At 35.4% G+C, this 14,019-nt stretch overlaps 1 pseudogene; it reads left to right on the forward strand.

Moving 5' to 3' along the window:
* The first annotated feature begins 1,967 nt into the window (after nt 1–1,967).
* Nucleotides 1,968–9,245, forward strand: LOC149551103 (protein SUPPRESSOR OF PPI1 LOCUS 2, chloroplastic-like; annotated as a pseudogene).
* Nucleotides 9,246–14,019: the final 4,774 nt, after the last annotated feature.

The following is a 14,019-nucleotide window of genomic DNA, read 5'->3' on the forward strand; positions in this document are numbered from 1 at the left end:
GTGCAGATTCATGGGTTTTCGAGTGTGTTTTTTGTATGAGTTTGGTGTTTTCAGTTGAGTATTTCATATCAGTTTGGGTTGCTGCTGTATTTTAGACTTTAAGGTGTTAAAATAGATCTGAATATATGTATTTGGATGTGATTAAACTTCTGAGATAGATTATTAGTGTATTTGTGGTGTTTTCGGGTATTTTTGTGTTAATTTCGGGAGCTCGATGAGCATAGTTTTTGTCATACATTTGAGAACTGTTGTGTAAAGGCTATATGGATCTGGAAATGTCATTTTTTAGGCTGTTATGCTGCTGAAATTACTATAAAAATTTCCACTTTCAGATTTATTAATAATAGGTGAAGTTGTGAAGCTTTTGGCTCAATTTCTGGCATACCCGATTTGGGGTTTCTTGAGAAATTTGGTGGATCTTTGTGATATTAGTTGTTTGATCTTGAAAATCTGATTAGAGGTCGGAAATATCATACAAAACCAGTAAAGGGACATTTCAAATATGCTTCCCCAATTATGATCTAACTTGGTTTTTTCATCTAAGAAAGAGGGCCTAAGCAAAGTTTTCATAACATTAGGTGCCCTAAAGAAAGTATGATCTAATTGCCTCATGATAACATCACTGAATAAATTGAAAAATACAAGGGCATTTGAATAATATAAATTCTTATGCCAAATATGAGTCCAGAGTTTCATAGGTAACTCACCAAATTCATCAGAAGTTTGATCAATGAAGTCTCCACTAATGTATCCAATGTTGCTATATAGGATAAGGTGCATTAGTAATGAATAATGGTGGAACTTGAAGTCTTTCATCTCTCCTTTCTTAGCATCACAAATCTACATGTGCATGCTATCAATGATAAAAGCCACATAATCATACTCCTTATGATGGAAAGGATCCTATATATCACATGCCATCAGAAAAAGAGAACCATCTACACAATCCTCTGCACCATCACTCCCCAACACTTTGTGCAACCCATACACTGTGTTTTTGAAATAATTCTTGAACCTACTCAAAGGTAAAAAATCTCCCACCTTTTTTGGCACTAACCCTACCTTCCTAACTCTGTAAGGAATATGTGGCAACATGACATTGTTTACAAAATAGGTTTTATTTCTGTCAAATTTTCCTTGTAAATCTGCAATGTCAATAGGTACATCCATTTGTCCCATCAATCCAAAAGCTTCAACAAAAGAAGTTATGTCCAATGTGCATAACACACTTCCATTATGCCTATGGAAAGTCCTGGTTACTAGATCATAGGAATTTATCAAGGCTTTCAAAAAATCAACATCAATAAACACTTCTGGAAATATCAATTTTGCCATATTTCTATTCCACAAATTACACACTGGCACATTCTCTATTCTATTCTGATAAAAGTACATGAAAAGATCATAACCAATCTTTCTAGGGCATTCAACATCTCAAACAAAAACAAAAGGGTGTCTCAAAATATGATCATTTGTAGAAATAGCATTTGATGACCCTAGAAGGAGTTTCAACCAGTCTTCTGCATGCTTATTTGGTTTTCTGACCCTTGTCTTCTTTTCTGTCTTAGCAACAGACCTTTTCCTTTTCCCTTCTGGTGTGACCTCTATGTTATCATCACCTTCGTCTTCGACTTTGACTTCTTCTTCATGCATCTCTTCAACTTCTTTGTTAGCCATGGTCTCTTTGAACTATAATTTGCAATATCACAAGATACACAGAGCTCTGTAATTTTCAAATTTCAAAACAGAAATAGAAAGAAAGCTTCTTGATGCTGACATTCAATCAAATCCTTAACTTTTTAATCATATATCTTCTAGCTTTTTAATAAATTTAGCATGCATGAGCTTTAAAGCCATTTATGCGAGTTGTCATCAAGGTATATCAATTGCAAAACTTGATTTTGATGTACTTTTCAAAGCTTTATTTTACTTGGCTATGGCATTTTTGTCCTTTTTGATTACCTAGCATGACACCTCAGCAACTTTCTTTCAAAAGACAGTCTCTCATTCTTACACTGAGTCAAACCTTCAATCTTCGTAACACCAGAAATGCTCTTGATGCATCTCTACGATCTCTCAAAGACACTTCAGCATACCCTAATCGTAAGAACGTAATAATATCTTAGCACTATGTTGAAAATCCTTTTTACTCTCTTACGATGCCCTTTACCCCATATGATCTTAAATTGTTTTACTTGATATTCCCGTCTTTATGATTTAATCACTTCACATAAGAGCAAAAACTCTAAAAAATCTTCTACGCTGCTCTGCTTATTCCATTACCCAAGTTACCGTAAGGCTTCAAAATTTATCTTTCGCTCATACGGTCTTATCTTCACCCGTAACATCGAAGAACCCTTTAGCTCTCCTTTATAAATCCTTTACGCCTTCATGGGTTACTTTTACCTCGTCTTCTCGGAGAGCCTTCTCAACTGACATCTCGCTCTTACGTTTACCCTTCCTTGTAGAAGTGTAAAGCCCTTCATCTTCCTCTATTCACCATTTTACACTTATACGTTGTAACCAAACTCATAACGATGAAGAAAGGATAAAATAGCCTTTCGTTGCTGCACTTGCCTTGCAAACATAAAGGCATAATGGCAAAACTGCCCCTTTTTCAAAAAAAATCAGTGACTTAGGTTTGATCTCAAGAAATTAAGAATAACATTGTCGTTGATTTCATGCACATGCAAAATTCATACTTTAAGTCATATGCCATGAGGGCTAGGCCCATCTGACGTGGATGTCATATTTTCATTTGATTCGCTGGCACCAAGGCCCATCTGACAATTCAATAGGTCCCACTCGATGCCTTTTCTTGCCAAAACAAGGCTTTACGATTGTCCGCAAACTTAAGAACATATGCTCGTAAACACAATTGAATCCTACTTTCGCTCTTACGAAATCATTTTACCTGTAGAACCAAAAAACCTTTCATGCACCCTTTCAAAAAAAACTTTACGCTACACCAGGGTATTATGCTTTTACACTTATCCAGTGAACGTATATGTGCAGCTCATATCTTAATACTTCTCTGTCCCTTCGCTTAAACTGCTTACTCGTAACCCCATAACAAGAATTTCCAAAGCGCAACAGACCTTTACACTCTTCCACTTATGAAACCATACGTATGATCGGGAGGCATCTTGACACACCATTCCACTATTATGAACAACAAAAATGTAACCCTGCAAAACCTGAAGTCCCTTTCGTTGCTACGCTGCACCTTGAAATGTGATCACAAAGATAAAAGGAATATGGTACTCTGTTCATAAGTGGAACCCTACATCGTAAGACCATAAAGGACAAAACTTAAGGACTTTACAAATCCTTTTCAAAAAAATGAAAGGAAAACTAGGGTTTTCAATCTTAGGACAATTCTAGGGCTGCATTAAGGGACAAACCCTAAGAGTTTAATAGAATCTAACAGCACATGAAATAGGGCACAACTAGGGCAACCTAAAAAATTTTAGAATCATTTGAAATAAAATCCTAGTCTACAACATTTAAAGACTCAAATGATTTTTCACCAAAAATTTTCAAATTTTCTACAAATGTGAAAAATCAGACCAATAAGTGTGCAAGAGATGATGATCTATGTGACATATGTATGATCTATGAAATATTTTTGATTGATGTGAATTTGATGATATGTGAACTACATTCAATGTATGATCAGAGTAAGTGCAAAATATGGTAGACAAAAAGTATTGTATGTATATCTATTCTTGTGAAGAACTGAATTGTATAATTGTGTGGCAGGGCAGTGGGCTCTTCTTGCATACATTTTATTTGATCCACCAACTTCTAATAGGATTGAAGAAACTCCTAATAGGTTTGAGACTTCTAATAAGGCCTATTCCTTTAACAAGGACTCGAGACACTATATGTACTTCATAGACTCCTAACAGGATCAATATCCTTAACAAGATCCTATCGTTTAGTGAATCATCTAGTGGGTATCATCCCTACTGAGGTTTCCCTAGTTAACAAATAATGATGTTATGAGTTCTCTTTGTGTATAGTTATATTAACTATTCAACATTGTTGGTTTACTTTCATATGCAAGTTATAAAGTAATTAACAATATTCAGTTGTGGGAATAAAATTGTAGAATACTGATTCACCCCCCACCCCCCGCGCAGTATTATCTGTTTATAATAATTGGTATTAGAGTATAGTTACTCAAAAGAATTTTAACAAATTGAGTAAGATCCCTATAGATATGTAATAGTTGAAGAAAAACCTTGCAGAAGCTCTTGAGCAAATTGACCTTCTTACTGAAGAAAGAGATAATTTGAAAGACGGAAATGAAGATGCAAAAGTCTTCTTTGGGAAACTAAAAGACAAGATTGATGATATGAAATCTGGTAAGGAATTAATTGTGCAGACTAGCGACAATGATGAAGTAGGAAATCTCCAAAAGGAAAATGAGATTTGAAACATGAACTAAAAATTGTTGAACTTAAGTCAAGTCTTAAGAAAAATAGTGGTAAAAATGAACCTAAAATAAAAAATTGAGAATGCAAACCTTAGATCCTAGTTAAGTCAAGTTACATCTGAACTAGATATTATCAAGATTGAGAATGTAGAATTAGAAAAGTACAATATCATTGTGAAAGGAGAATTTACACAAGCTAAGCAATAGTTAGAGAAACTTTATTCTAGTAGTTAGAAGATAGATCAACATATATTTCACCAGAGACCTTCTTATGAGAAGACATGACTTGGATATATGATTGGAGAGAAATTAGCCAAGAAAGTTGAAATCAGAAGGGAACCCAATTCAGTTATTGAATCCCCTAAGGAATCTTATTTGGGTAAGGTAGAATCAAGCACATCTATTGAAGTATCAAAGGAAGTTGAATTAACTGATTTATCAGCAAAACATGATCAACCTAAGAAAACAGAGCAAGTTGATAAACCTAAGCAAGATGAACCACCCAAGGAAGTAAGACATGAATTCAAAGGTAGATACTTCATATGTAATGAAGTTGGACATATGAAAAGAGATTACATAGGTAAGTCTTTTAAACCCATTACTAATTTCTATTATTATAATTGTCATGATTATGGACATAAAGTAGTAGAATGTAAGAAACCTAAGTTTGATGGTAATAATGCAAATAGTAGAATGTTTAGGAATACAAACAATGGAGGTAATGAAATAGGGAGATCATAGAATAAATCCAATGATGGAGAGAAATATAATGGAGAGAAGAACCAATTTGTGTGTTACAAGTGTAACAATATTAGACATATTGCAAGGAATTGAAGAGCACCTGAGAATCAAAATGGAACTAATCAAAGGATAAATGTACATGTATGTCAGTTACATAACTTTAGACACACAGTGAGATGTTTTAGAATGGGAAGAAGAAATTTTAATAGGAACCCTAATAATAGAAGGAACAACAATAGAAATGACAGAAGGAATGATAATGACAGTGACAATAGTTAGAAGAAAGCAATTAAGGAACATGTTGATGAATTGAAAGAAGCATTTGTGATAGCTAAGGATTCCAAAAGCTCTTATACAATTTTGGAGGAATAATATTTTGATGCACCTAATAAGACATTGAAGTTACAGATTGTTTGTGACTCATCCTACCTAAATTAAGCAATTTCAGAAGAGGCAATGCATTAGTTGGCTAGAATAGATATTATAGAGAGAGTTCAAAGTTGTGCAATTAACATAAGGTTAAGGACATGGAGAGAAAGCTATGCTCAAGTGTGCAAGTCTAGATATGATCTCGATGAGTAGAAATTCAAAAAACAAGCATACCGGTAAACAAAGGTAGTATTTGAATTTGAGGTAGATACACATTTAATGTGCAATATGATTTGAAATGATTTAAGGATATCAACCAAGATAATGTGTAACATTTATTCATGCAAAATGTCTTGAGAAAATTAAAGAGTGATTAAACAATGAATTGAAGTGCAAAGAGAAGTTTGTGAAGCACAAAGTTGCAAAAGCCCTAAAACACAATTTAAGGTATTTTACGGAGATAAAGCTAAGTTTTTTAGTGGATACAGTAGAATTGCAATGGCCAATGAAACCATCTATGATGTGAGTGATAGACCATGGTATGTATTCAAGAAGCACCCATTTGTATCATTTTTGGATGACTTGTTGGGTGCATTTTTACAAGTTCTAAAGAATGTGCTTCTTGTTGAGGATTTTAGAAGTTATATCCACTATAAGAAGAGAGTATTAAAAGAATATTTGAATTTAAGGATCACTATCATAAATAAACTTTTTTAAATTGACTCTAAGAAGGACTCAAACAAAATTAAGGGTATTGAGCTCTTACTAAGGAAAAAAAGAAGATATTTTTTTCTAATGGGAGGTAATTATGAGGATGTTAGGAAGGAGAAAGAAGAGGAAATTGTTGAATTCATGGCTACAATGCCTAAGGTGAGTACATAATCAAAGCCTAATAGACTAGTGTATGTGAAATAGACACACAATCAAGTGATGAGGGAGAAGTAGAAGAACAACAATAGGAACCCTCACCATCACATATTGTTATGGGTATTTGAATCCATGCAAGTGTATAGTATACACATAACTATACATACAAAGGAGAATCCCTTTGCAGGATATGGAGCAAATATTGTTGGCAATATCAGCAATATAACAACTTACTCTAGCTTTGATGAAGATGAAGATGAGAAGAAGAAAGAAACAAAGAGGTTAGTAGAGGTAAAGAGGCTAGAAGAAGAAGATAAGAAAAAGAAAGAGGAGGAGAAGAAAAAGAAAGCAAAAGAAGACAAGAAGAAGAAAGGAAGAAAACTAAAGAAGATGCTAGGAAATAAGTAGAAAAATTGGAAGAAGAGAAGAAGAAAAATGAGGGAGAGAAGAAGAAGGTATAACTGAAAGTAGTTACACCTATTTCTACAACAACTCCAATCATAGTGGCAATGGAAGTAGCATTATCAATTCCATTAGATGATGATGATCATCGGAAGGTGTAATGAGCTTGCTGAGCAAGTTGTTTGAAAAGAAAAGAAATTTGTAAAGTCTTTAGAGAAGACACTTACTCAAGTCTTGGATAGAATGCAGAGGATAGTTACTACAATAGTAGCCAATCCAAACTTGTAGGTAAAGGCCAAGGAGTTGGTGAAGATATTTGATGAAGATCTCACAACTCTAGTAGAAGTACCTGTTGGCACTAAAAATTGTGTGGTCAAATTTGACCACGTTTGAAAAAATCAAGCCCTTAAACACTTTTAAAATGCATGTGCTTGGTTGTACCCGATTGTCCAGTTGAGACCCCTAAGGTGTTTAACGCTTCTGGCACCTTCCATTCAGCGTGCCTAAACGTTTTGTGAAGTTAAATTGAGTTTCTGAGTCATTTGGCAAAATTTTGTTTTGAGCTAGTATCAATTTTGCATTTTCACCAAAGTGTCAAATAGCGACAGGAGGCTTTGTTTGTAAAGGAATATCTCACACCCAAAAATGTTCTATGATCCACCACTTTGGGAGTGTCTAGTGTCCATACCTAAGAACCTATGTTTCAGATTTTGAGTCGTTTTGAGTCCATTTGAATAGGTTTTGAATCCCTCAAAGTTGGTCAGTTACTGTTTTCAGGCTTTTGCACTTTGCACCTAATTCTGGGAAGCCCTGTTTGACGTGCAATAACTTTTGACTAGTTGACCCAAATGAGAAAGTTCCATTTGCATTGTATTGTAGATGTCAGAGACTTGTTGTGTTCCAAGTTTCAGCTTATGAAGAATCCATTTGGTCATTTTTCAAGTGTGATTCCGAATGCAATTTATAAGTTTTAATTGGTGTCAGTAATTGCAGATCGATTGTAACCTCTGTTCGAGACGTCATATCCCCTGATCTGTGATAGGTGTGATCGAATGGTTAGTTTTCCTGTGTTCTATACTAAAAGTACTTTAAGTGTGCCAGTTTGCAAGTTGTGACGAATCCATTTGCACACTTTTTCAGGTCGATTCCATTCGCAAAAAATGCTTTCTATCAGCATGCCTAGTTTACAAAATTCTGAGTAGCCCACTTTGAACGTCCACCATTTGCGCCCAGTTATTCGTCATAAGCCTAAATCATAGATCCATAATGTCCTCATGATAGAGAATGAGTGCCCTAGTTTTCATCTTCGCAAGTGTTCATTTGTCAAATTTTCTGAGCTGAATCTAAGCCCAGTTTGTTGCTTTCTGACATTTTTTCTGCAGGTGTTTTAAGTGGTCAACTTTTTCAGCAAATATCTTTTGACTGTGATCTCGTCATGAGACAAAAATTGATAGGATACAAGAATGTGGAGCAGAGATTCAGTATGCCAATTTTCAGAGCATTGTCAGTTGTTTGGGTCAGTTTTTAAAAGCCAGGCAATAGGCCTCCTGATAGAGATTTCACAGTGTTTTCTAGCTCAAGTGTTCAAAAACAAAAAATTTTTAGCTGGACCCACTTGGGGCCCGACTAATTTCACTAGGCTGTTATGGCATCCAGATTAATGAAATGTTGAAATGTGTGATTGTTGCTTAAAAGTGACATATGAAGGTAGAATTGTTGCAACTTCATCACATCATAAGATCTTGGATCGTATAGTAATGCTCGAATTAACAGTAACAACAAGTATTTGGAAAATTAAAGGAGGACCTTATATCTGTTGTTCTTTGATCTCTTCTACAAAATTGATTTTAAGTTAGATTGGTTGCACCCTTTAGGTCGAGGAATATCTTCAACAGATTGCTTGGGTAATGAGGCTTCAAGCAGTTTTTTTTTTAATCCTCATTGGAAGCAAGCTCTTGCAGCAAATTTTTGTAAGGCAGAATAATATTTTTCGAGGAGATGAAAGATTAGACATTTTATTGGAGAAGGCTTTCGATGAGTCATGCTATCGAGTGAATTTTAAATCACCGAGTTGATGGAGACAGACAACAACAATCCATTACCTTTTATTATACACTTAATCTAGCAACTTTTGTCCATGGCATTGCTATTGATTCATTTGGCTCTATACATGGAGGTGTCAGGCTACAAAGGTTTTCCATAGAAATTGACAAGAATGGTGGGCATGACAATTGAGAACATTGGCCCCATTGGTGATAACGGTTTTCCTGTATGTAGAGATTCATATGGATGTCCAACCACATTCAGTGGAAATCCATGTGATAGAATGCTTGTTGCCGAGATGGGGATAAGATACCTTGAATCTAATGACAGAGGACCATGTAAGGATGAGGAGTCAAGCCACGCTAGAAGAGCTGCATTTTGAAAATAAGTAATCCACACCATTTGCAATAAGCCGCAGTTTGGAAGACTAGCACCAAATAAGGAGAAAGTTGACTTCCAAGACCAAGTCGCCCATCGAAGTGGGGATTCACGCAAAAGCTTGATGAAGTGCAATACCATTCAGGAAGAAATCCCATAGCTTGCAAGAAAGATAGGAATTTAAAAGAAAGCTTCCCCTACAACAAATTCAAAATAGAAAGCGCATGGACAGAACTCGCCAAGTTGGAAACGAAGCGGTTTTCCAGAGGATTAGAAAAGGAGTTTCCATGCAGGGGCAAACAAAAGAAGTTGTCTCATGTATAAAAAAAGACCCTGCGAAAACAAGAGGAAACCCAAGCATTAAAGAGAGCATCCTCACACAAAGGAAGGATAAAACACGTGAGCAGCAGAAGAATGCATGTGAAGCTGCTGAAACATGAAAGTTGCCAATTTAAAAGAGTTCCCATGCCAGTAGAAGGAGAGACACCTGCAACAATATATGCATGAAAGAAGGCACCCATACCCATGCCCAGCTATTGCTTCAAAGAAATTTACATTTTGTTTCAAAGGGGATGAAGCTGCGGTGTCAAGTGAAGAGCGTGTAGATATGGTAAGAAAATCTGCACGCGGGCAGTTAAAAGGTAACACCATACACTCACGCATCAAAGTCCAGAGCCATGCCATAATCATAGTGGAACAGTAGAAGACAAAGGCGGTCTACATGAGAACTATAGAAGTTTGCACGTTTTGACAGGGAGGCGTAAAAAAATAGACCACGCTAAACAAAAGGACCCCGCCGCTGATCAAAGAAGCCTGCAAGATAAAGCCTCACGCTAAATGCAGAGGTTACATAAAAGGGAGCCCATGACTATTGCAAAAAATAGGATTTTGATGCAAAACAAGGGAGACACTTTATATTGGATGCAGTCTAAAGTCAATATCCCACATTGCTTCTGTGGCAGATGTTTTTGTCATTTAAATACTAGTGCACCTCGTAATTGTTGTGTCTTAAGAGACACGCCTTTTAAAGGCTGCAAAGAAAGAGGTGGGCCCCTTACGCGCTGGATGTTACAGTCGAATGTGGATGACGTCAGTGCGACAGAGAAAAAATTTTAAACGGGCATGTAGTGAAGATGACGATTTGGTGCGAAAATCTCAGAATTCACCAGATGTTGACACGTGGATGATCTGATGATCGTTGCTATGGCGCTATAGGAAATATGCACAGAGACTACCATAGCGACATGGCGAGGGTGGTTATGGTGGCAACATGTGGTAGGAAAGGATAGAGCTTGAGCCAATCAGTGAGTGACACATGTTACTTGGTCAACAGAGGTTTGACCCGAATGGAGGCATAAAGGAAATATTTAAAATGGTTTTAAAGTAAATTTTAAAGTTGTTTCCCAATGGGTTTTCACGTCAATTTTTAACATGAAATAAGGCTTTAATTCTAATGTTAAGACATTAGATTTTTTTTTTAAAATTTGGATTTTAAAATTAAAAAGATGTGCAGACCTGAACATTCTTACCAGAGGAGTGTTTTTCAAATCAAGATTCTGGGCATTTTTGGAAAGAAAAGTATGCCTTATCATATACCACCGGAATCGGGAAAAGATGAGCTTTCCGATTCCAAAGTCAATTTTTGCACAGGTAGTAGCTGGTTCAAGCTATAGGAGGTTTTCTTCCAGGTTCCTAGATTGCAACCATTTTCAGATCAGGAAGTTCATATTTGATTTTTTGTCAAGAGATATTGTGCAAATCAGTTGCAGATAATGATGAAACAAAATCAGATCAAGATGGGATGGAAGAAAGAAGTTTTTCAATTGACCAGAAGATTGATTTTCAAGTGGACACTTGTCATTTTCAGAATAGATCCGGGATTTCTTTCTTGTCTATATCTTTCTTTCTCCGGTGCTTTGTAAGGGTTCCAGTTTTTGGGAAGAAAAAGTTCATTGCTGTGATACCATTAGGGATTCCAGTTTTTGCACTGTGAGACCATTGGTTCCAGTATTTTGACATGTTTCCATGACTGTGACACCATTTTCTTCAACAGAAATCTCATGTGAACAGCATTGTAGAGATAATATAGATAGTTCTGAGATATTAGGTTGTTTCATGTTTTAATCTTATGCATCTAAATATATAGTTTCAAGGAAATGAATACATATGATCAACAATTTCACTAGTTTTGTTTTGGTTCTTGTCTCCTGTCTCAGCATTCTATAAATCTTATGTGGTTTTGGAACAAAGATTTGAGACCCATTTGCATCCCTCTCAGGTTGTATGTTTGATGTATTTTGCTGTTGGACCAAAGGGCCAAGTAAATGCTCAATATTTTTAAACAAGGTTACTGGTTGTTTGAGAAGGATATTTTGTGAGAATGAGACCTGAATGAACACTGATGTCTGAATCACAAGGTGGTTAGATAGATCTGATATCTGGGTATATGAGATACGTCCTAATGTCACAGATGTATGTTTTGAATTCATGGAATTACCCAATGGATTAGGCACTGATTAGTTATAAGATCACTGGTTATACTGTTGCATTTTTGAGGTTTTGTTGAATCAACATCTTTAATCAAATGAATTTCCCTTTCATGTTGAAGAGCTATAAATAGAACGCCCTCACTCAGCCTATGAATTTCATTGTTTTGCATCTAGCTACTGCAGATATATGTTATTTCATAAGTTATTAGGAGAAATAAGGGTTTCTATTTGCTTTGTATTAGATTCAGTGTATGCTTTGATAACTGGTACCATATAAGGAATCTATAGGTTCACCTGCCTAGGTTTAGCAGAGCCTGAAGTGCAAAAGGAGTATAGCCTTATAGTTGGCCTGGTGTCTGAATGGGCATGTTGAAAATGGGAGTTAGTTGCCCCTAGATGTGCTTTGTTCTCATCAGGGTAATTGGAAATGCGTAACATTTTCAAACTCCAACAATACCTTTAGCACAAGCACGGGCAAAGCATGATGCATCACTATTTGATACAGTATGTACCAATGTGAGAAATGACTTGAAGCACTTGATGGAATCATCAAGGAACTCACAAAACACACTGATGAAGGGAAAAAATTATATGGATGGTGTATGATATTATACAAATACCTAACTAACTTTGAGAGTTAAATCACAGGTAAGATGAGTGAAATTGATTCCCTCGCTGTGAAGTTACTACTACTAGATACAAGCATTGAAGAATGTGGAATAGAAGTGGAGAAGATCCAAAATGTGATCATAGGCTTGGAATCTAACAAGGAGAAGCTAGCAAAGAGATTCTCTATTCTTAGAGAAAAATTTTCACCTAAGATAAGTACTTTGTAGAGGCAGCTGGAGGAATGTCTTGTAGCAAAGGCTTCTTATGACAAGTTTGCATATACTGACTTGAGAGTAGTTGTAGTGGCATCCTATGCACTATGCACACTAATAAGTATTTCTTATTCTATAAAAGGCAACTAGAAGAAGGAACTAGATAGGCTAAAACTTGTTTATGTAGATTGTTTTTCCAGATTGACAAGATCATTAGTAGTAGGTCACCTAGTTTTGAGAATACAATTTTTTTTAACACCTTTTCCATTGATGTCAAAGGGGAGTAATATGTAGAAGAAAAATTGTATGTATTGTATATGGAAGGGGGAGTACACTTATGTACTTATGTATCAATGTAAAAGGAGATATAAGGAATGTAATGATCTATCAAAACATGAATAAATTATTATGTTTTGAAGGCGATCTTGTATAGTTACTTTTATTTTTTTTTATTATGTATGGCATCATTTTGGGACTTAGCCAATTTTCCAAAATGTTGCCATAAATTTCAAAGGGTGAGATTGTTGGAAATATGGTCAGATAGATGTTTTGATTGTTGTCATTTATGGCAACATGTATTGAACATTTTTATTTATTCAATTACAGATATAAAATTGTCGAAGTGTTAGATAGTTTGCGGCAACACAAAGAATAGATGTAATGTGTATAGATAAATTATTGAAAGTTATTTTATGCATAGTTGAGGAAAGTTCTATGAAAATTTCATGATGACGTATACCATTGTGCAGGTATGAACAGATAGTAAAAATTGAGTTATGATTGAAATACCAATACATGTATTTAACATAGTATAAAAAAGCATAGTAGAGAATTGAATTGTACAACTTGAGGAATTATTTTGGTAATAAAATAATTAGTAAGTCATGATGATCCAACAATGAGGATATTATTCCATAAGTTATTTTATATTATGTCAAGCATGTGAAAGTATGAAGCCCAACTAAGTAGTGAATTATGATTATGAGAGGTATAAATAAAGATCTTACCTTACAAAGATAAGTGTGTGAGATATGATGATCTATGTGACATATGTATGATCTATGCAATATTTGTTATTGATGTGAAGTCGATGATATGTGAACTACATCTAATGTATGATCAGAGCAAGTGCAAAATACAATAAACAAAAAGTATTATATGTATATCTATTCCTATGAAGAACTGAATTGTATAATTGCATGTTAGGGCATTGGGCTCTTCCTCCATACATTGTATTTTATCCACCAACTCCTAATAGGGTTGAGGCTTCTAATAAGGCCTAGTCCTCTACTAATGACTTGAGACACTATATGTACTTCATAGACTCCCTAACAGGGTCAATATCCTTAATAGGAGATCTCATATTGTTTAGTGGATCATCTAGTGGGTATCATCCCCACCATGGTTTTCCCTTAGCCAGGGTTTCCCTAGTTAACAAATGATGTGTTATGAGTTCTCTTTGTGTATG

The sequence above is a fragment of the Cupressus sempervirens genome, chromosome 6, assembly GCF_028749045.1.
Source record: "Cupressus sempervirens isolate cs-2001-9-10 chromosome 6, ASM2874904v1, whole genome shotgun sequence".
In the NCBI taxonomy this organism is placed as follows: Eukaryota; Viridiplantae; Streptophyta; class Pinopsida; order Cupressales; family Cupressaceae; genus Cupressus; species Cupressus sempervirens.